This window comes from Daphnia pulicaria, chromosome 1 (assembly GCF_021234035.1).
Source record: "Daphnia pulicaria isolate SC F1-1A chromosome 1, SC_F0-13Bv2, whole genome shotgun sequence".
NCBI classification, from domain to species: Eukaryota; Metazoa; Arthropoda; class Branchiopoda; order Diplostraca; family Daphniidae; genus Daphnia; species Daphnia pulicaria.
In genome coordinates, this window is record NC_060913.1 from 1388257 (window position 1) to 1407080 (window position 18824).

The 18824-nt window shown below is 43.3% G+C and overlaps 44 non-coding genes across 44 annotated transcripts; 33 read left to right on the plus strand and 11 right to left on the minus strand.

Annotated features, from left to right (window-relative positions):
• Nucleotides 1-5220: 5220 nt before the first annotated feature.
• Trnan-guu lies at nt 5221-5294 on the minus strand. Its single transcript has one exon. It is a non-coding gene; the product is annotated as a tRNA-Asn (tRNA).
• A 105-nt stretch (nt 5295-5399) lies between these two features.
• On the plus strand, nt 5400-5472 carry Trnav-cac. The gene has a single exon. It is a non-coding gene; the product is annotated as a tRNA-Val (tRNA).
• Nucleotides 5473-5702: 230 nt separating this feature from the next.
• On the plus strand, nt 5703-5775 carry Trnak-cuu. Its single transcript has one exon. It is a non-coding gene; the product is annotated as a tRNA-Lys (tRNA).
• Nucleotides 5776-5872: 97 nt separating this feature from the next.
• Trnav-aac lies at nt 5873-5945 on the plus strand. Its single transcript has one exon. It is a non-coding gene; the product is annotated as a tRNA-Val (tRNA).
• A 516-nt stretch (nt 5946-6461) lies between these two features.
• Trnan-guu lies at nt 6462-6535 on the minus strand. Its single transcript has one exon. It is a non-coding gene; the product is annotated as a tRNA-Asn (tRNA).
• A 105-nt stretch (nt 6536-6640) lies between these two features.
• On the plus strand, nt 6641-6713 carry Trnav-cac. The gene has a single exon. It is a non-coding gene; the product is annotated as a tRNA-Val (tRNA).
• Nucleotides 6714-6943: 230 nt separating this feature from the next.
• Trnak-cuu lies at nt 6944-7016 on the plus strand. Its single transcript has one exon. It is a non-coding gene; the product is annotated as a tRNA-Lys (tRNA).
• A 97-nt stretch (nt 7017-7113) lies between these two features.
• Nucleotides 7114-7186, plus strand: Trnav-aac. The gene has a single exon. It is a non-coding gene; the product is annotated as a tRNA-Val (tRNA).
• Nucleotides 7187-7702: 516 nt separating this feature from the next.
• Nucleotides 7703-7776, minus strand: Trnan-guu. Its single transcript has one exon. It is a non-coding gene; the product is annotated as a tRNA-Asn (tRNA).
• A 105-nt stretch (nt 7777-7881) lies between these two features.
• Trnav-cac lies at nt 7882-7954 on the plus strand. Its single transcript has one exon. It is a non-coding gene; the product is annotated as a tRNA-Val (tRNA).
• A 230-nt stretch (nt 7955-8184) lies between these two features.
• On the plus strand, nt 8185-8257 carry Trnak-cuu. The gene has a single exon. It is a non-coding gene; the product is annotated as a tRNA-Lys (tRNA).
• Nucleotides 8258-8354: 97 nt separating this feature from the next.
• On the plus strand, nt 8355-8427 carry Trnav-aac. The gene has a single exon. It is a non-coding gene; the product is annotated as a tRNA-Val (tRNA).
• A 516-nt stretch (nt 8428-8943) lies between these two features.
• On the minus strand, nt 8944-9017 carry Trnan-guu. The gene has a single exon. It is a non-coding gene; the product is annotated as a tRNA-Asn (tRNA).
• Nucleotides 9018-9122: 105 nt separating this feature from the next.
• Nucleotides 9123-9195, plus strand: Trnav-cac. Its single transcript has one exon. It is a non-coding gene; the product is annotated as a tRNA-Val (tRNA).
• A 230-nt stretch (nt 9196-9425) lies between these two features.
• Trnak-cuu lies at nt 9426-9498 on the plus strand. The gene has a single exon. It is a non-coding gene; the product is annotated as a tRNA-Lys (tRNA).
• Nucleotides 9499-9596: 98 nt separating this feature from the next.
• Trnav-aac lies at nt 9597-9669 on the plus strand. Its single transcript has one exon. It is a non-coding gene; the product is annotated as a tRNA-Val (tRNA).
• A 516-nt stretch (nt 9670-10185) lies between these two features.
• Trnan-guu lies at nt 10186-10259 on the minus strand. The gene has a single exon. It is a non-coding gene; the product is annotated as a tRNA-Asn (tRNA).
• Nucleotides 10260-10364: 105 nt separating this feature from the next.
• Trnav-cac lies at nt 10365-10437 on the plus strand. Its single transcript has one exon. It is a non-coding gene; the product is annotated as a tRNA-Val (tRNA).
• A 235-nt stretch (nt 10438-10672) lies between these two features.
• Trnak-cuu lies at nt 10673-10745 on the plus strand. Its single transcript has one exon. It is a non-coding gene; the product is annotated as a tRNA-Lys (tRNA).
• Nucleotides 10746-10842: 97 nt separating this feature from the next.
• On the plus strand, nt 10843-10915 carry Trnav-aac. The gene has a single exon. It is a non-coding gene; the product is annotated as a tRNA-Val (tRNA).
• A 516-nt stretch (nt 10916-11431) lies between these two features.
• Nucleotides 11432-11505, minus strand: Trnan-guu. Its single transcript has one exon. It is a non-coding gene; the product is annotated as a tRNA-Asn (tRNA).
• A 105-nt stretch (nt 11506-11610) lies between these two features.
• Nucleotides 11611-11683, plus strand: Trnav-cac. Its single transcript has one exon. It is a non-coding gene; the product is annotated as a tRNA-Val (tRNA).
• A 230-nt stretch (nt 11684-11913) lies between these two features.
• Trnak-cuu lies at nt 11914-11986 on the plus strand. The gene has a single exon. It is a non-coding gene; the product is annotated as a tRNA-Lys (tRNA).
• A 97-nt stretch (nt 11987-12083) lies between these two features.
• Trnav-aac lies at nt 12084-12156 on the plus strand. The gene has a single exon. It is a non-coding gene; the product is annotated as a tRNA-Val (tRNA).
• Nucleotides 12157-12672: 516 nt separating this feature from the next.
• On the minus strand, nt 12673-12746 carry Trnan-guu. The gene has a single exon. It is a non-coding gene; the product is annotated as a tRNA-Asn (tRNA).
• Nucleotides 12747-12851: 105 nt separating this feature from the next.
• On the plus strand, nt 12852-12924 carry Trnav-cac. The gene has a single exon. It is a non-coding gene; the product is annotated as a tRNA-Val (tRNA).
• Nucleotides 12925-13154: 230 nt separating this feature from the next.
• Trnak-cuu lies at nt 13155-13227 on the plus strand. Its single transcript has one exon. It is a non-coding gene; the product is annotated as a tRNA-Lys (tRNA).
• A 97-nt stretch (nt 13228-13324) lies between these two features.
• Trnav-aac lies at nt 13325-13397 on the plus strand. The gene has a single exon. It is a non-coding gene; the product is annotated as a tRNA-Val (tRNA).
• Nucleotides 13398-13913: 516 nt separating this feature from the next.
• Nucleotides 13914-13987, minus strand: Trnan-guu. The gene has a single exon. It is a non-coding gene; the product is annotated as a tRNA-Asn (tRNA).
• A 105-nt stretch (nt 13988-14092) lies between these two features.
• Nucleotides 14093-14165, plus strand: Trnav-cac. Its single transcript has one exon. It is a non-coding gene; the product is annotated as a tRNA-Val (tRNA).
• A 230-nt stretch (nt 14166-14395) lies between these two features.
• On the plus strand, nt 14396-14468 carry Trnak-cuu. The gene has a single exon. It is a non-coding gene; the product is annotated as a tRNA-Lys (tRNA).
• A 97-nt stretch (nt 14469-14565) lies between these two features.
• Trnav-aac lies at nt 14566-14638 on the plus strand. The gene has a single exon. It is a non-coding gene; the product is annotated as a tRNA-Val (tRNA).
• Nucleotides 14639-15154: 516 nt separating this feature from the next.
• On the minus strand, nt 15155-15228 carry Trnan-guu. The gene has a single exon. It is a non-coding gene; the product is annotated as a tRNA-Asn (tRNA).
• Nucleotides 15229-15333: 105 nt separating this feature from the next.
• On the plus strand, nt 15334-15406 carry Trnav-cac. Its single transcript has one exon. It is a non-coding gene; the product is annotated as a tRNA-Val (tRNA).
• A 230-nt stretch (nt 15407-15636) lies between these two features.
• Nucleotides 15637-15709, plus strand: Trnak-cuu. Its single transcript has one exon. It is a non-coding gene; the product is annotated as a tRNA-Lys (tRNA).
• Nucleotides 15710-15806: 97 nt separating this feature from the next.
• Nucleotides 15807-15879, plus strand: Trnav-aac. Its single transcript has one exon. It is a non-coding gene; the product is annotated as a tRNA-Val (tRNA).
• A 516-nt stretch (nt 15880-16395) lies between these two features.
• On the minus strand, nt 16396-16469 carry Trnan-guu. The gene has a single exon. It is a non-coding gene; the product is annotated as a tRNA-Asn (tRNA).
• A 105-nt stretch (nt 16470-16574) lies between these two features.
• On the plus strand, nt 16575-16647 carry Trnav-cac. Its single transcript has one exon. It is a non-coding gene; the product is annotated as a tRNA-Val (tRNA).
• Nucleotides 16648-16877: 230 nt separating this feature from the next.
• Trnak-cuu lies at nt 16878-16950 on the plus strand. Its single transcript has one exon. It is a non-coding gene; the product is annotated as a tRNA-Lys (tRNA).
• Nucleotides 16951-17047: 97 nt separating this feature from the next.
• On the plus strand, nt 17048-17120 carry Trnav-aac. The gene has a single exon. It is a non-coding gene; the product is annotated as a tRNA-Val (tRNA).
• Nucleotides 17121-17636: 516 nt separating this feature from the next.
• On the minus strand, nt 17637-17710 carry Trnan-guu. The gene has a single exon. It is a non-coding gene; the product is annotated as a tRNA-Asn (tRNA).
• Nucleotides 17711-17815: 105 nt separating this feature from the next.
• Trnav-cac lies at nt 17816-17888 on the plus strand. The gene has a single exon. It is a non-coding gene; the product is annotated as a tRNA-Val (tRNA).
• Nucleotides 17889-18118: 230 nt separating this feature from the next.
• On the plus strand, nt 18119-18191 carry Trnak-cuu. Its single transcript has one exon. It is a non-coding gene; the product is annotated as a tRNA-Lys (tRNA).
• Nucleotides 18192-18288: 97 nt separating this feature from the next.
• Nucleotides 18289-18361, plus strand: Trnav-aac. The gene has a single exon. It is a non-coding gene; the product is annotated as a tRNA-Val (tRNA).
• Nucleotides 18362-18824: the final 463 nt, after the last annotated feature.

The following is an 18824-nucleotide window of genomic DNA, read 5'->3' on the forward strand; positions in this document are numbered from 1 at the left end:
CGCCAACGCTGCTCCTATCAACGGCAATCTACTGCTAGAGAAATTTTTCAACTACAAATACAATCCTGGTATACTAACTCTACAGTTCATAAAACTAAAGAATCTTGTTAACTCACATATGATTACCGTTCACAGAGCACAGAGTGCTGGATCATGTGGCAGTTTACACAAACTTGGCAGAAGAGCTGAGAAACTTGGAATCACCTGTCACTGAACAACAACTCGTTGTGAAAATTATCCAAACACTGCCCCCCAGTTTTCGCTCATTCCGTTCGGCTTGGGACAATCTACCAAGGAACGAGCAAACAATAGCAAACCTAACACCAAGACTGGTAAACGAAGAAGCCATCAGCAGAGCGGCCAACAACGGCGCGATGGATCCGACCGATGCGGCCTTCTTTGCGTTCCACACGCCTAAGGCAGCCGCTTTCGCCGGGGAGAGTGCTGCAAAGACATCCCCAGGGCAAAGTTTCGACAACGCAGCACACGCGCAAGGGGGATTCCGTGGCCGCGGACGAGGCCCCTACTTTACGGGTGAATGGCGAGGACGTGGCAGAGGCAGAGGAGGAAGAGGAGGTAGAGGTGGTGGCAGCTCCAATCCGCACAACCACTCATACGCACGAAAAGATGGACAACAACAAAACGATCAGCAGCAAAGCAGCCAACATGCCGGCTCAGTCGTCTGCTTCAACTGCAATGGAAACGGACACAAAGCTTATCAGTGTCCAACAAAAAGAGAAGAAGAACGTGGTCAGGCGAGACAAGAAAATTTCAACAAGAAAAGAGGTTTTGGCTGTATCTCTTCGTCATTGTGTCTGGTTGCACGGGAACACAAGGTCTGGAACGCTGATTCGGGCGCAACTAATCACATGACTGATCAACGGTCCTTCTTCACCACTTTCAAAATAATTCCACCCGGAACATGGAAAATCAATGGAATTGGTGGTGTTGAACTACAAGCCCTTGGTATAGGAAACATCGACGTCATTACAGAAGTAGATGGTGCGAAGCTTGAAGGAACATTCCACGACGTGTTATACGTTCCCGGTCTTGGAATTAATCTTTTTTCAATTGGAGCAGCCACCGACTGTAACGTCAATGTTGAGTTCACTGATACACAGGTATGATACAACTCGTAAAAATTTGCAGTCATGACTCGAGATTTATGTATATAAATATTTCCTTACCAACAGGTCTTTTTCGCTAATAAGGAAACTAACGAAAAATTCATGACTGGCTCCCGTGTCGAAAACTCCCTCTACAGATTATGCGCTACGACCAAAAACCCAACGGAATTGAACGAAGAATCTTCAACAGCGCTCTACGGTGTTGGTAATGGAAGTACCAAGGCGTCCCTCGAACTTTGGCATAGAAGATTCGGCCATCTCAACTGTCAAGATATTTTAAAGATCAACAAATCTAAAGCAGTATACGGCCTGCACCTCAACGACGTCAAAAAACCACTCATATGCGAAGGTTGCATCTTTGGAAAACTCCACCGTAGCAAGTTCCCAACCGGATGCGGCCGCGCGGAAAATATCGGCGACTTGATCCACTCCGATGTCGGAGGTCCATTACACGTGCCAACTCCTGAAGGCCATCGATTCTTCGTCATCTTCAAAGACGACAACAGCAGTTATACAGTAGCCAAACTCATGAAGACGAAAAATGAAGCTGGCACGCATTTCATGGAATTCGCAGAAATGATGAAAACCCAAACCGGAAGGCCAATAAAAATACTCAGGACGGACCAAGGAACCGACATCCTCGGCGGAAACTTTAGCGAATACAAAAAACGTACTGGCCTTATTCATCAAACTACTGCTAGGTACACTCCACAACAAAACTCTCGTTCCGAGAGAACGATGCGTACAGTTGTAGAGGCCGTGAGAAGTGGCCTGTACACTAACGACAACAGCAACCAACTTCCGTGCAACATCAGAAATGAAGTCAGAGAACTCTGGGGCGAATTTCTTCTGGCTATCGTTTACATATTCAACCGGACTCTCACCAGCCACACAGAAGTCACTCCGTTCGAGAAATTATTCGGCAAGAAACCATCGGTTGCCCACCTAAGGGTTCTCGGCTGCCGCGCATACGCGCACGTTCCCGACCAGCTACGCAAGAAACTAGATCCTAAAGGCGAAGCATGTTGGATGGTCGGCTACGGTGAAAATCAAAAGGCCTGGCGACTTTGGAACCCTGTTGAGAGGAAAATAATCGTTTCCCGTGATGTCACCTTCGATGAAACAATCCTGATTGGAGATCACCCACTCACAGCTGTAAATGACAATAGCCCATTGGAACCAATGCAACTATTAGTAGAAGTACTTAATCAGGTATCTTGCTTATACTAGTAGCCATACATAAACGAACAAAATCTATTTTTTGTGTATATATATTTATATATGTGTATATATGTATATGTGTATATGTGTATGTGTATATATGTTTATATATATTTTATATATACATCCATTTTTTTTCCACCAGACTCAACTAATCGAAGGTGTAGATGAAAGCCAAGACACTCCCGATAATCAAGATGCATCAGTCGAAGAAGCTTCCCAAGTCGAGGCCTTAGAGGAGGAGATTGAACGGGCTCCTGGCGGCAGAAATGAAGAGGGTATGGAAGTCCTCGACGTTGTGGATGCGGAACCTGTTCACGTTGCGACTCCTGATGACGCCAACAAGAATCTAGAAGTGGATGAAGTCCCCAACATTGACGCCCCACCGATATCGAGTCACGATTCACACAATTATCGAAGGTAAAAACTAATCGCTGTTTCGAAAAAATTACTGGCGCTCACCACCTTCTATATATATTTCATAGACCCACAAGATCCGGCCGCGTGCCAAGATATACGGATCGATACGTCGAATATATGGAATCATACGGAAATGCAGCATCCACTGATCCAGCCCCTAAGCGCTCTTCATTTTTCGAACTAGAAGTTGATGAACCACAAACCTACAAACAAGCGGTGGAATCAAGATATGCGGAACAGTGGTTACCCGCTTTCAAGGCAGAGTATGACTCTCAGATCAAGAACAAATCGTGGGTGCTCATCCCAAAATCCCAAGTACCAACTGAGTGCGCTATACTGCCTCACAAATGGGTTGGGAAATATAAGCCGGGCTATGGAGACCCACTGCAGCCAGATTTCGTGGCCCCACGCTTTAAAGGAAGATTAACAGTTGTTGGATGTCACCAGCAGTACGGCGTCGACTACGAAGAAACGTACGCACCTGTGCCACGCCTTGACTCAATTCGATCTGTTCTATCACTCACCGCATCGCTCGGATACAAATCATTTCAATTCGACGTGGCCACAGCGTTCCTGAACGCGGATGTTGACAAACCAATCTTTATGACCCAAACCGAAGGATTCGTGGTGTCTGGAAAAGAAGACCACGTGTGTAAGCTTTTGAAAGCAGTCTACGGCATAAAGCAGGCTCCCCGTCTTTGGTGCAAGACCTTTATCGCCGCCCTACTCAGATATGGTTTTAAGGCACTGGACGCAGATATGTGCGTGTTCATCCTGGTAAACAACAGCATCGTGTCATATCTCTTCATCTGGGTAGATGACGGATGGTTTTCTAGCAGTGCTGATGAGGAGTGTCAACGCTTCGCTACTTGGATCGGTAACTAATAAGTTATAATCCTTTTTTTTCCCATTACTCACAAATCAAATTTCCTACCTCTTTTGTCAGGTAACGAATTTGAAGTAAGATGTCTCCCCCCGACCAGATTCGTTGGTATGAACATCGAGTACGACAGGGAAAATAGCCAAGTATTTCTCTCGCAGCAACACTCGATACTCAAGGCACTGGAACAGTTCGGCATGACGGATAGCCATCCCAAGCTGACCCCAGCCGAATCCAGCGTTCACCTTTCTAGTTCGATGGTGCCACGCAACGAGGGGAAAAAAGACATGTCTTTAATCCCCTACCGTGCGGCAGTTGGATTCCTGCTCTATCTCTCATCTACCACTAGACCGGACATTGCTTACGGCGTTGGACAAGTGTCAAAATTTTGCGAAAACCCACAGCCGGCGCACTGGAACGGAGTCAAACGTATATTCGCTTATCTGAAAGGTACGCTCGACTTCGGTATATGGCTGGGTGGACGGAAGGATGAAGGAGCCGTAGTCTATACCGACGCTGACTACGCCAGTGATGTAGACGACCGAAAATCCATCTCAGGATGCATCGCTTTCTACAAGGGAGGGCCAGTCGCATGGTCGTGCAGGAGACAAGAATGTGTTTCTATCTCAACTACCGAGTCGGAATATGTGTCCTTATCTGATGGAGCGAAGACAGCTCTTTGGCTCAACGCGCTGGCTAACGGCCTAAACTCGTCTCCGGTCCCAATGGAAAAGTCTTCAGGCGACGAGGTACCACCAAATCCCGTTAAGATGTATTGCGACAATCAAAGTGCTATTTGTCTGGTCAAAAATCCGGTCCATCCGAGGCGATCAAAACACATCGACGTGAGATACCACTTTGTAAGACAGCTGCAAGAAAACAACAAGATCGCCGTCGAATTCGTTAGCTCCAAAGACCAACTGGCCGACATCTTCACGAAGGCTTTGCCAGCGCCAAGGTTCCAAGAGTTACGTGAACGCATCGGGGTAGGACCATACGAGAAGAATTGAGGAGGTACGGGTTTGAGAGAGGGTATTAGAAACGGCTGTCCATTTGGCAAACCCGCTTTACCCCCTTCCCCTCCTTTGAGCAAGTGACGACGCCAGGCTTTTCTTTAAGTCTGGCAACGTGGGTGGGAGTCATCTTAGAAAAGGGGGGGCTTCCTTTTTCCTTCTTCTTGTCCGTGATCTCGTGGAGTGTGGTAACGCTGTATGTGCTCTGTGTTTCGTATGTGTGTCTCAAATGTTGCTTTGTGTACCCCTTGTGTCATCGACAATATACACTCAGTGCATTATATCTTATTTATTTTAATAACTTGCGCTGGATGGGGAAGAATTCCATAAACACCGGAGGGGAATCTATATAGATTACACCAGAACCTGGAACAGTAGCTCCGGACAGAGGAAGAACATCATGAGCGTGCACCCTACGCTGCAAATGTTGAGTAGATTTAACAGTCATCAGTTAAAGAAGCCATATCGCGAGTGTGCGCTCTTCATTGGACGCTTTAGTTGGTTAATGGAGTCATGAGGCGAAGAAATTGAATTAAAACAACAGTATTCATTCACCATGCGCCCCTGGGTGGGATCGAACCACCAGCCTTTCGGTTAACAGCCGAACGCGCTAGCCAATTGCGCAACAGAGGCATGCTGATTGGTTAACGACACACTCGTCCAGTTCAACAGGCAAACCAAACATTACATTTTTTTAGTGTGGCCAACACTAATAAAATATTGCAGAAACATAGTGGGGCTTCCATAGTGTAGAGGTTATCACGTCGGCTTCACACGCTGAAGGTCCTCAGTTCGATCCTGAGTGGAAGCATCAGTATAATGTTAGGAAATAATAATCGTAAGAGAAAAAGAAATGGAATGGAATTAATAACTTGTAATGTATCTTATCTAGATGACAACTAGACTAGAACAAGTAGACATCTGGAAACTACACACAGACAACCAACCAATCATAGTAATAGTTATCTCACGGTTCCTGGAAAGGAAAAAATGTAGTCAATAAGACTTGGTTCATTACATTGGAATAGAGCGCAATGGCAAGCCTGGCTAGCTCAGTCGGTAGAGCATGAGACTCTTAATCTCAGGGTCGGGGGTTCGAGCCCCCCGTTGGGCGTCACATATTTGCAAATAATTGCAGATGAAAGTTAGAAGTTGGGAGACGATCGTTAGTATTTTGTAATCATTTCAGAATAATTCTGTAGCGGATTGTAGTTTCCATAGTGTAGTGGTTATCACGTCGGCCTAACACGCTGAAGGTCCTCAGTTCAATCCTGGGTGGAAACAGGACAATGTATTTGTAGAAAGACTATCAAAGAAGCACATTTTGTTTTTTTGAAAAAGCCAAGCATTCATGTTTCTTGTTAAAAATGAAATCTACAATATGACAATGTGAAGATATTCGCAATGCTGTATCCGGAGGAAGTCAACAGAAAGGGGGAAATCAATGATGACTGTGGTTGTTGAAAAAGGTGCTATAACCCCGAAGAGACTTCTTCTGTAGCCAAACGTCAATGACTGTTGTTTTAGGGAAATGAAAAATGACTTGCGCTGGATGGGGAAGAATTCCATAAACACCGGAGGGGAATCTATATAGATTACACCAGAATCTGGAACAGTAGCTCCGGACAGAGGAAGAACATCATGAGCGTGCACCCTACGCTGCAAATGTTGAGTAGATTTAACAGTCATCAGTTAAAGAAGCCATATCGCGAGTGTGCGCTCTTCATTGGACGCTTTAGTTGGTTAATGGAGTCATGAGGCGAAGAAATTGAATTAAAACAACAGTATTCATTCACCATGCGCCCCTGGGTGGGATCGAACCACCAGCCTTCCGGTTAACAGCCGAACGCGCTAGCCAATTGCGCCACAGAGGCATGCTGATTGGTTAACGACACACTCGTCCAGTTCAACAGGCAAACCAAACATTACATTTTTTTAGTGTGGCCAATACTAATAAAATATTGCAGAAACATTGTGGGGCTTCCATAGTGTAGAGGTTATCACGTCGGCTTCACACGCTGAAGGTCCTCAGTTCGATCCTGAGTGGAAGCATCAGTATAACGTTAGGAAATAATAATCGTAAGAGAAAAAGAAATGGAATGGAATTAATAACTTGTAATGTATCTTATCTAGATGACAACTAGACTAGAACAAGTAGACATCTGGAAACTACACACAGACAACCAACCAATCATAGTAATAGTTATCTCACGGTTCCTGGAAAGGAAAAAATGTAGTCAATAAGACTTGGTTCATTACATTGGAATAGAGCGCAATGGCAAGCCTGGCTAGCTCAGTCGGTAGAGCATGAGACTCTTAATCTCAGGGTCGGGGGTTCGAGCCCCCCGTTGGGCGTCACATATTTGCAAATAATTGCAGATGAAAGTTAGAAGTTGGGAGACGATCGTTAGTATTTTGTAATCATTTCAGAATAATTCTGTAGCGGATTGTAGTTTCCATAGTGTAGTGGTTATCACGTCGGCCTAACACGCTGAAGGTCCTCAGTTCAATCCTGGGTGGAAACAGGACAATGTATTTGTAGAAAGACTATCAAAGAAGCACATTTTGTTTTTTTGAAAAAGCCAAGCATTCATGTTTCTTGTTAAAAATGAAATCTACAATATGACAATGTGAAGATATTCGCAATGCTGTATCCGGAGGAAGTCAACAGAAAGGGGGAAATCAATGATGACTGTGGTTGTTGAAAAAGGTGCTATAACCCCGAAGAGACTTCTTCTGTAGCCAAACGTCAATGACTGTTGTTTTAGGGAAATGAAAAATGACTTGCGCTGGATGGGGAAGAATTCCATAAACACCGGAGGGGAATCTATATAGATTACACCAGAACCTGGAACAGTAGCTCCGGACAGAGGAAGAACATCATGAGCGTGCACCCTACGCTGCAAATGTTGAGTAGATTTAACAGTCATCAGTTAAAGAAGCCATATCGCGAGTGTGCGCTCTTCATTGGACGCTTTAGTTGGTTAATGGAGTCATGAGGCGAAGAAATTGAATTAAAACAACAGTATTCATTCACCATGCGCCCCTGGGTGGGATCGAACCACCAGCCTTTCGGTTAACAGCCGAACGCGCTAGCCAATTGCGCAACAGAGGCATGCTGATTGGTTAACGACACACTCGTCCAGTTCAACAGGCAAACCAAACATTACATTTTTTTAGTGTGGCCAACACTAATAAAATATTGCAGAAACATAGTGGGGCTTCCATAGTGTAGAGGTTATCACGTCGGCTTCACACGCTGAAGGTCCTCAGTTCGATCCTGAGTGGAAGCATCAGTATAATGTTAGGAAATAATAATCGTAAGAGAAAAAGAAATGGAATGGAATTAATAACTTGTAATGTATCTTATCTAGATGACAACTAGACTAGAACAAGTAGACATCTGGAAACTACACACAGACAACCAACCAATCATAGTAATAGTTATCTCACGGTTCCTGGAAAGGAAAAAATGTAGTCAATAAGACTTGGTTCATTACATTGGAATAGAGCGCAATGGCAAGCCTGGCTAGCTCAGTCGGTAGAGCATGAGACTCTTAATCTCAGGGTCGGGGGTTCGAGCCCCCCGTTGGGCGTCACATATTTGCAAATAATTGCAGATGAAAGTTAGAAGTTGGGAGACGATCGTTAGTATTTTGTAATCATTTCAGAATAATTCTGTAGCGGATTGTAGTTTCCATAGTGTAGTGGTTATCACGTCGGCCTAACACGCTGAAGGTCCTCAGTTCAATCCTGGGTGGAAACAGGACAATGTATTTGTAGAAAGACTATCAAAGAAGCACATTTTGTTTTTTTGAAAAAGCCAAGCATTCATGTTTCTTGTTAAAAATGAAATCTACAATATGACAATGTGAAGATATTCGCAATGCTGTATCCGGAGGAAGTCAACAGAAAGGGGGAAATCAATGATGACTGTGGTTGTTGAAAAAGGTGCTATAACCCCGAAGAGACTTCTTCTGTAGCCAAACGTCAATGACTGTTGTTTTAGGGAAATGAAAAATGACTTGCGCTGGATGGGGAAGAATTCCATAAACACCGGGGGGGAATCTATATAGATTACACCAGAACCTGGAACAGTAGCTCCGGACAGAGGAAGAACATCATGAGCGTGCACCCTACGCTGCAAATGTTGAGTAGATTTAACAGTCATCAGTTAAAGAAGCCATATCGCGAGTGTGCGCTCTTCATTGGACGCTTTAGTTGGTTAATGGAGTCATGAGGCGAAGAAATTGAATTAAAACAACAGTATTCATTCACCATGCGCCCCTGGGTGGGATCGAACCACCAGCCTTCCGGTTAACAGCCGAACGCGCTAGCCAATTGCGCCACAGAGGCATGCTGATTGGTTAACGACACACTCGTCCAGTTCAACAGGCAAACCAAACATTACATTTTTTTAGTGTGGCCAACACTAATAAAATATTGCAGAAACATTGTTGGGCTTCCATAGTGTAGAGGTTATCACGTCGGCTTCACACGCTGAAGGTCCTCAGTTCGATCCTGAGTGGAAGCATCAGTATAACGTTAGGAAATAATAATCGTAAGAGAAAAAGAAATGGAATGGAATTAATAACTTGTAATGTATCTTATCTAGATGACAACTAGACTAGAACAAGTAGACATCTGAAAACTACACACAGACAACCAACCAATCATAGTAATAGTTATCTCACGGTTCCTGGAAAGGAAAAAATGTAGTCAATAAGACTTGGTTCATTACATTGGAATAGAGCGCAATGGCAAGCCTGGCTAGCTCAATCGGTAGAGCATGAGACTCTTAATCTCAGGGTCGGGGGTTCGAGCCCCCCGTTGGGCGTCACATAATATGCAAATAATTGCAGATGAAAGTTAGAAGTTGGGAGACGATCGTTAGTATTTTGTAATCATTTCAGAATAATTCTGTAGCGGATAGTAGTTTCCATAGTGTAGTGGTTATCACGTCGGCCTAACACGCTGAAGGTCCTCAGTTCAATCCTGGGTGGAAACAGGACAATGTATTTGTAGAAAGACTATCAAAGAAGCACATTTTGTTTTTTTGAAAAAGCCAAGCATTCATGTTTCTTGTTAAAAATGAAATCTACAATATGACAATGTGAAGATATTCGCAATGCTGTATCCGGAGGAAGTCAACAGAAAGGGGGAAATCAATGATGACTGTGGTTGTTGAAAAAGGTGCTATAACCCCGAAGAGACTTCTTCTGTAGCCAAACGTCAATGACTGTTGTTTTAGGGAAATGAAAAATGACTTGCGCTGGATGGGGAAGAATTCCATAAACACCGGAGGGGAATCTATATAGATTACACCAGAACCTGGAACAGTAGCTCCGGACAGAGGAAGAACATCATGAGCGTGCACCCTACGCTGCAAATGTTGAGTAGATTTAACAGTCATCAGTTAAAGAAGCCATATCGCGAGTGTGCGCTCTTCATTGGACGCTTTAGTTGGTTAATGGAGTCATGAGGCGAAGAAATTGAATTAAAACAACAGTATTCATTCACCATGCGCCCCTGGGTGGGATCGAACCACCAGCCTTCCGGTTAACAGCCGAACGCGCTAGCCAATTGCGCCACAGAGGCATGCTGATTGGTTAACGACACACTCGTCCAGTTCAACAGGCAAACCAAACATTACATTTTTTTAGTGTGGCCAACACTAATAAAATATTGCAGAAACATTGTGGGGCTTCCATAGTGTAGAGGTTATCACGTCGGCTTCACACGCTGAAGGTCCTCAGTTCGATCCTGAGTGGAAGCATCAGTATAACGTTAGGAAATAATAATCGTAAGAGAAAAAGAAATGGAATGGAATTAATAACTTGTAATGTATCTTATCTAGACTAGATGACAACTAGACTAGAACAAGTAGACATCTGGAAACTACACACAGACAACCAACCAATCATAGTAATAGTTATCTCACGGTTCCTGGAAAGGAAAAAATGTAGTCAATAAGACTTGGTTCATTACATTGGAATAGAGCGCAATGGCAAGCCTGGCTAGCTCAGTCGGTAGAGCATGAGACTCTTTATCTCAGGGTCGGGGGTTCGAGCCCCCCGTTGGGCGTCACATATTTGCAAATAATTGCAGATGAAAGTTAGAAGTTGGGAGACGATCGTTAGTATTTTGTAATCATTTCAGAATAATTCTGTAGCGGATAGTAGTTTCCATAGTGTAGTGGTTATCACGTCGGCCTAACACGCTGAAGGTCCTCAGTTCAATCCTGGGTGGAAACAGGACAATGTATTTGTAGAAAGACTATCAAAGAAACACATTTTGTTTTTTTGAAAAAGCCAAGCATTCATGTTTCTTGTTAAAAATGAAATCTACAATATGACAATGTGAAGATATTCGCAATGCTGTATCCGGAGGAAGTCAACAGAAAGGGGGAAATCAATGATGACTGTGGTTGTTGAAAAAGGTGCTATAACCCCGAAGAGACTTCTTCTGTAGCCAAACGTCAATGACTGTTGTTTTAGGGAAATGAAAAATGACTTGCGCTGGATGGGGAAGAATTCCATAAACACCGGAGGGGAATCTATATAGATTACACCAGAACCTGGAACAGTAGCTCCGGACAGAGGAAGAACATCATGAGCGTGCACCCTACGCTGCAAATGTTGAGTAGATTTAACAGTCATCAGTTAAAGAAGCCATATCGCGAGTGTGCGCTCTTCATTGGACGCTTTAGTTGGTTAATGGAGTCATGAGGCGAAGAAATTGAATTAAAACAACAGTATTCATTCACCATGCGCCCCTGGGTGGGATCGAACCACCAGCCTTCCGGTTAACAGCCGAACGCGCTAGCCAATTGCGCCACAGAGGCATGCTGATTGGTTAACGACACACTCGTCCAGTTCAACAGGCAAACCAAACATTACATTTTTTTAGTGTGGCCAACACTAATAAAATATTGCAGAAACATTGTGGGGCTTCCATAGTGTAGAGGTTATCACGTCGGCTTCACACGCTGAAGGTCCTCAGTTCGATCCTGAGTGGAAGCATCAGTATAACGTTAGGAAATAATAATCGTAAGAGAAAAAGAAATGGAATGGAATTAATAACTTGTAATGTATCTTATCTAGATGACAACTAGACTAGAACAAGTAGACATCTGGAAACTACACACAGACAACCAACCAATCATAGTAATAGTTATCTCACGGTTCCTGGAAAGGAAAAAATGTAGTCAATAAGACTTGGTTCATTACATTGGAATAGAGCGCAATGGCAAGCCTGGCTAGCTCAGTCGGTAGAGCATGAGACTCTTTATCTCAGGGTCGGGGGTTCGAGCCCCCCGTTGGGCGTCACATATTTGCAAATAATTGCAGATGAAAGTTAGAAGTTGGGAGACGATCGTTAGTATTTTGTAATCATTTCAGAATAATTCTGTAGCGGATAGAAGTTTCCATAGTGTAGTGGTTATCACGTCGGCCTAACACGCTGAAGGTCCTCAGTTCAATCCTGGGTGGAAACAGGACAATGTATTTGTAGAAAGACTATCAAAGAAGCACATTTTGTTTTTTTGAAAAAGCCAAGCATTCATGTTTCTTGTTAAAAATGAAATCTACAATATGACAATGTGAAGATATTCGCAATGCTGTATCCGGAGGAAGTCAACAGAAAGGGGGAAATCAATGATGACTGTGGTTGTTGAAAAAGGTGCTATAACCCCGAAGAGACTTCTTCTGTAGCCAAACGTCAATGACTGTTGTTTTAGGGAAATGAAAAATGACTTGCGCTGGATGGGGAAGAATTCCATAAACACCGGAGGGGAATCTATATAGATTACACCAGAACCTGGAACAGTAGCTCCGGACAGAGGAAGAACATCATGAGCGTGCACCCTACGCTGCAAATGTTGAGTAGATTTAACAGTCATCAGTTAAAGAAGCCATATCGCGAGTGTGCGCTCTTCATTGGACGCTTTAGTTGGTTAATGGAGTCATGAGGCGAAGAAATTGAATTAAAACAACAGTATTCATTCACCATGCGCCCCTGGGTGGGATCGAACCACCAGCCTTCCGGTTAACAGCCGAACGCGCTAGCCAATTGCGCCACAGAGGCATGCTGATTGGTTAACGACACACTCGTCCAGTTCAACAGGCAAACCAAACATTACATTTTTTTAGTGTGGCCAACACTAATAAAATATTGCAGAAACATTGTGGGGCTTCCATAGTGTAGAGGTTATCACGTCGGCTTCACACGCTGAAGGTCCTCAGTTCGATCCTGAGTGGAAGCATCAGTATAACGTTAGGAAATAATAATCGTAAGAGAAAAAGAAATGGAATGGAATTAATAACTTGTAATGTATCTTATCTAGATGACAACTAGACTAGAACAAGTAGACATCTGGAAACTACACACAGACAACCAACCAATCATAGTAATAGTTATCTCACGGTTCCTGGAAAGGAAAAAATGTAGTCAATAAGACTTGGTTCATTACATTGGAATAGAGCGCAATGGCAAGCCTGGCTAGCTCAGTCGGTAGAGCATGAGACTCTTAATCTCAGGGTCGGGGGTTCGAGCCCCCCGTTGGGCGTCACATATTTGCAAATAATTGCAGATGAAAGTTAGAAGTTGGGAGACGATCGTTAGTATTTTGTAATCATTTCAGAATAATTCTGTAGCGGATTGTAGTTTCCATAGTGTAGTGGTTATCACGTCGGCCTAACACGCTGAAGGTCCTAAGTTCAATCCTGGGTGGAAACAGGACAATGTATTTGTAGAAAGACTATCAAAGAAGCACATTTTGTTTTTTTGAAAAAGCCAAGCATTCATGTTTCTTGTTAAAAATGAAATCTACAATATGACAATGTGAAGATATTCGCAATGCTGTATCCGGAGGAAGTCAACAGAAAGGGGGAAATCAATGATGACTGTGGTTGTTGAAAAAGGTGCTATAACCCCGAAGAGACTTCTTCTGTAGCCAAACGTCAATGACTGTTGTTTTAGGGAAATGAAAAATGACTTGCGCTGGATGGGGAAGAATTCCATAAACACCGGAGGGGAATCTATATAGATTACACCAGAACCTGGAACAGTAGCTCCGGACAGAGGAAGAACATCATGAGCGTGCACCCTACGCTGCAAATGTTGAGTAGATTTAACAGTCATCAGTTAAAGAAGCCATATCGCGAGTGTGCGCTCTTCATTGGACGCTTTAGTTGGTTAATGGAGTCATGAGGCGAAGAAATTGAATTAAAACAACAGTATTCATTCACCATGCGCCCCTGGGTGGGATCGAACCACCAGCCTTCCGGTTAACAGCCGAACGCGCTAGCCAATTGCGCCACAGAGGCATGCTGATTGGTTAACGACACACTCGTCCAGTTCAACAGGCAAACCAAACATTACATTTTTTTAGTGTGGCCAACACTAATAAAATATTGCAGAAACATTGTGGGGCTTCCATAGTGTAGAGGTTATCACGTCGGCTTCACACGCTGAAGGTCCTCAGTTCGATCCTGAGTGGAAGCATCAGTATAACGTTAGGAAATAATAATCGTAAGAGAAAAAGAAATGGAATGGAATTAATAACTTGTAATGTATCTTATCTAGATGACAACTAGACTAGAACAAGTAGACATCTGGAAACTACACACAGACAACCAACCAATCATAGTAATAGTTATCTCACGGTTCCTGGAAAGGAAAAAATGTAGTCAATAAGACTTGGTTCATTACATTGGAATAGAGCGCAATGGCAAGCCTGGCTAGCTCAGTCGGTAGAGCATGAGACTCTTAATCTCAGGGTCGGGGGTTCGAGCCCCCCGTTGGGCGTCACATATTTGCAAATAATTGCAGATGAAAGTTAGAAGTTGGGAGACGATCGTTAGTATTTTGTAATCATTTCAGAATAATTCTGTAGCGGATTGTAGTTTCCATAGTGTAGTGGTTATCACGTCGGCCTAACACGCTGAAGGTCCTCAGTTCAATCCTGGGTGGAAACAGGACAATGTATTTGTAGAAAGACTATCAAAGAAGCACATTTTGTTTTTTTGAAAAAGCCAAGCATTCATGTTTCTTGTTAAAAATGAAATCTACAATATGACAATGTGAAGATATTCGCAATGCTGTATCCGGAGGAAGTCAACAGAAAGGGGGAAATCAATGATGACTGTGGTTGTTGAAAAAGGTGCTATAACCCCGAAGAGACTTCTTCTGTAGCCAAACGTCAATGACTGTTGTTTTAGGGAAATGAAAAATGACTTGCGCTGGATGGGGAAGAATTCCATAAACACCGGAGGGGAATCTATATAGATTACACCAGAACCTGGAACAGTAGCTCCGGACAGAGGAAGAACATCATGAGCGTGCACCCTACGCTGCAAATGTTGAGTAGATTTAACAGTCATCAGTTAAAGAAGCCATATCGCGAGTGTGCGCTCTTCATTGGACGCTTTAGTTGGTTAATGGAGTCATGAGGCGAAGAAATTGAATTAAAACAACAGTATTCATTCACCATGCGCCCCTGGGTGGGATCGAACCACCAGCCTTCCGGTTAACAGCCGAACGCGCTAGCCAATTGCGCCACAGAGGCATGCTGATTGGTTAACGACACACTCGTCCAGTTCAACAGGCAAACCAAACATTACATTTTTTAAGTGTGGCCAACACTAATAAAATATTGCAGAAACATTGTGGGGCTTCCATAGTGTAGAGGTTATCACGTCGGCTTCACACGCTGAAGGTCCTCAGTTCGATCCTGAGTGGAAGCATCAGTATAACGTTAGGAAATAATAATCGTAAGAGAAAAAGAAATGGAATGGAATTAATAACTTGTAATGTATCTTATCTAGATGACAACTAGACTAGAACAAGTAGACATCTGGAAACTACACACAGACAACCAACCAATCATAGTAATAGTTATCTCACGGTTCCTGGAAAGGAAAAAATGTAGTCAATAAGACTTGGTTCATTACATTGGAATAGAGCGCAATGGCAAGCCTGGCTAGCTCAGTCGGTAGAGCATGAGACTCTTAATCTCAGGGTCGGGGGTTCGAGCCCCCCGTTGGGCGTCACATATTTGCAAATAATTGCAGATGAAAGTTAGAAGTTGGGAGACGATCGTTAGTATTTTGTAATCATTTCAGAATAATTCTGTAGCGGATTGTAGTTTCCATAGTGTAGTGGTTATCACGTCGGCCTAACACGCTGAAGGTCCTCAGTTCAATCCTGGGTGGAAACAGGACAATGTATTTGTAGAAAGACTATCAAAGAAGCACATTTTGTTTTTTTGAAAAAGCCAAGCATTCATGTTTCTTGTTAAAAATGAAATCTACAATATGACAATGTGAAGATATTCGCAATGCTGTATCCGGAGGAAGTCAACAGAAAGGGGGAAATCAATGATGACTGTGGTTGTTGAAAAAGGTGCTATAACCCCGAAGAGACTTCTTCTGTAGCCAAACGTCAATGACTGTTGTTTTAGGGAAATGAAAAATGACTTGCGCTGGATGGGGAAGAATTCCATAAACACCGGAGGGGAATCTATATAGATTACACCAGAACCTGGAACAGTAGCTCCGGACAGAGGAAGAACATCATGAGCGTGCACCCTACGCTGCAAATGTTGAGTAGATTTAACAGTCATCAGTTAAAGAAGCCATATCGCGAGTGTGCGCTCTTCATTGGACGCTTTAGTTGGTTAATGGAGTCATGAGGCGAAGAAATTGAATTAAAACAACAGTATTCATTCACCATGCGCCCCTGGGTGGGATCGAACCACCAGCCTTCCGGTTAACAGCCGAACGCGCTAGCCAATTGCGCCACAGAGGCATGCTGATTGGTTAACGACACACTCGTCCAGTTCAACAGGCAAACCAAACATTACATTTTTTAAGTGTGGCCAACACTAATAAAATATTGCAGAAACATTGTGGGGCTTCCATAGTGTAGAGGTTATCACGTCGGCTTCACACGCTGAAGGTCCTCAGTTCGATCCTGAGTGGAAGCATCAGTATAACGTTAGGAAATAATAATCGTAAGAGAAAAAGAAATGGAATGGAATTAATAACTTGTAATGTATCTTATCTAGATGACAACTAGACTAGAACAAGTAGACATCTGGAAACTACACACAGACAACCAACCAATCATAGTAATAGTTATCTCACGGTTCCTGGAAAGGAAAAAATGTAGTCAATAAGACTTGGTTCATTACATTGGAATAGAGCGCAATGGCAAGCCTGGCTAGCTCAGTCGGTAGAGCATGAGACTCTTAATCTCAGGGTCGGGGGTTCGAGCCCCCCGTTGGGCGTCACATATTTGCAAATAATTGCAGATGAAAGTTAGAAGTTGGGAGACGATCGTTAGTATTTTGTAATCATTTCAGAATAATTCTGTAGCGGATTGTAGTTTCCATAGTGTAGTGGTTATCACGTCGGCCTAACACGCTGAAGGTCCTCAGTTCAATCCTGGGTGGAAACAGGACAATGTATTTGTAGAAAGACTATCAAAGAAGCACATTTTGTTTTTTTGAAAAAGCCAAGCATTCATGTTTCTTGTTAAAAATGAAATCTACAATATGACAATGTGAAGATATTCGCAATGCTGTATCCGGAGGAAGTCAACAGAAAGGGGGAAATCAATGATGACTGTGGTTGTTGAAAAAGGTGCTATAACCCCGAAGAGACTTCTTCTGTAGCCAAACGTCAATGACTGTTGTTTTAGGGAAATGAAAAATGACTTGCGCTGGATGGGGAAGAATTCCATAAACACCGGAGGGGAATCTATATAGATTACACCAGAACCTGGAACAGTAGCTCCGGACAGAGGAAGAACATCATGAGCGTGCACCCTACGCTGCAAATGTTGAGTAGATTTAACAGTCATCAGTTAAAGAAGCCATATCGCGAGTGTGCGCTCTTCATTGGACGCTTTAGTTGGTTAATGGAGTCATGAGGCGAAGAAATTGAATTAAAACAACAGTATTCATTCACCATGCGCCCCTGGGTGGGATCGAACCACCAGCCTTCCGGTTAACAGCCGAACGCGCTAGCCAATTGCGCCACAGAGGCATGCTGATTGGTTAACGACACACTCGTCCAGTTCAACAGGCAAACCAAACATTACATTTTTTTAGTGTGGCCAACACTAATAAAATATTGCAGAAACGTTGTGGGGCTTCCATAGTGTAGAGGTTATCACGTCGGCTTCACACGCTGAAGGTCCTCAGTTCGATCCTGAGTGGAAGCATCAGTATAACGTTAGGAAATAATAATCGTAAGAGAAAAAGAAATGGAATGGAATTAATAACTTGTAATGTATCTTATCTAGATGACAACTAGACTAGAACAAGTAGACATCTGGAAACTACACACAGACAACCAACCAATCATAGTAATAGTTATCTCACGGTTCCTGGAAAGGAAAAAATGTAGTCAATAAGACTTGGTTCATTACATTGGAATAGAGCGCAATGGCAAGCCTGGCTAGCTCAGTCGGTAGAGCATGAGACTCTTAATCTCAGGGTCGGGGGTTCGAGCCCCCCGTTGGGCGTCACATATTTGCAAATAATTGCAGATGAAAGTTAGAAGTTGGGAGACGATCGTTAGTATTTTGTAATCATTTCAGAATAATTCTGTAGCGGATTGTAGTTTCCATAGTGTAGTGGTTATCACGTCGGCCTAACACGCTGAAGGTCCTCAGTTCAATCCTGGGTGGAAACAGGACAATGTATTTGTAGAAAGACTATCAAAGAAGCACATTTTGTTTTTTTGAAAAAGCCAAGCATTCATGTTTCTTGTTAAAAATGAAATCTACAATATGACAATGTGAAGATATTCGCAATGCTGTATCCGGAGGAAGTCAACAGAAAGGGGGAAATCAATGATGACTGTGGTTGTTGAAAAAGGTGCTATAACCCCGAAGAGACTTCTTCTGTAGCCAAACGTCAATGACTGTTGTTTTAGGGAAATGAAAAATGACTTGCGCTGGATGAGGAAGAATTCCATAAACACCGGAGGGGAATCTATATAGATTACACCAGAACCTGGAACAGTAGCTCCGGACAGAGGAAGAACATCATGAGCGTGCACCCTACGCTGCAAATGTTGAGTAGATTTAACAGTCATCAGTTAAAGAAGCCATATCGCGAGTGTGCGCTCTTCATTGGACGCTTTAGTTGGTTAA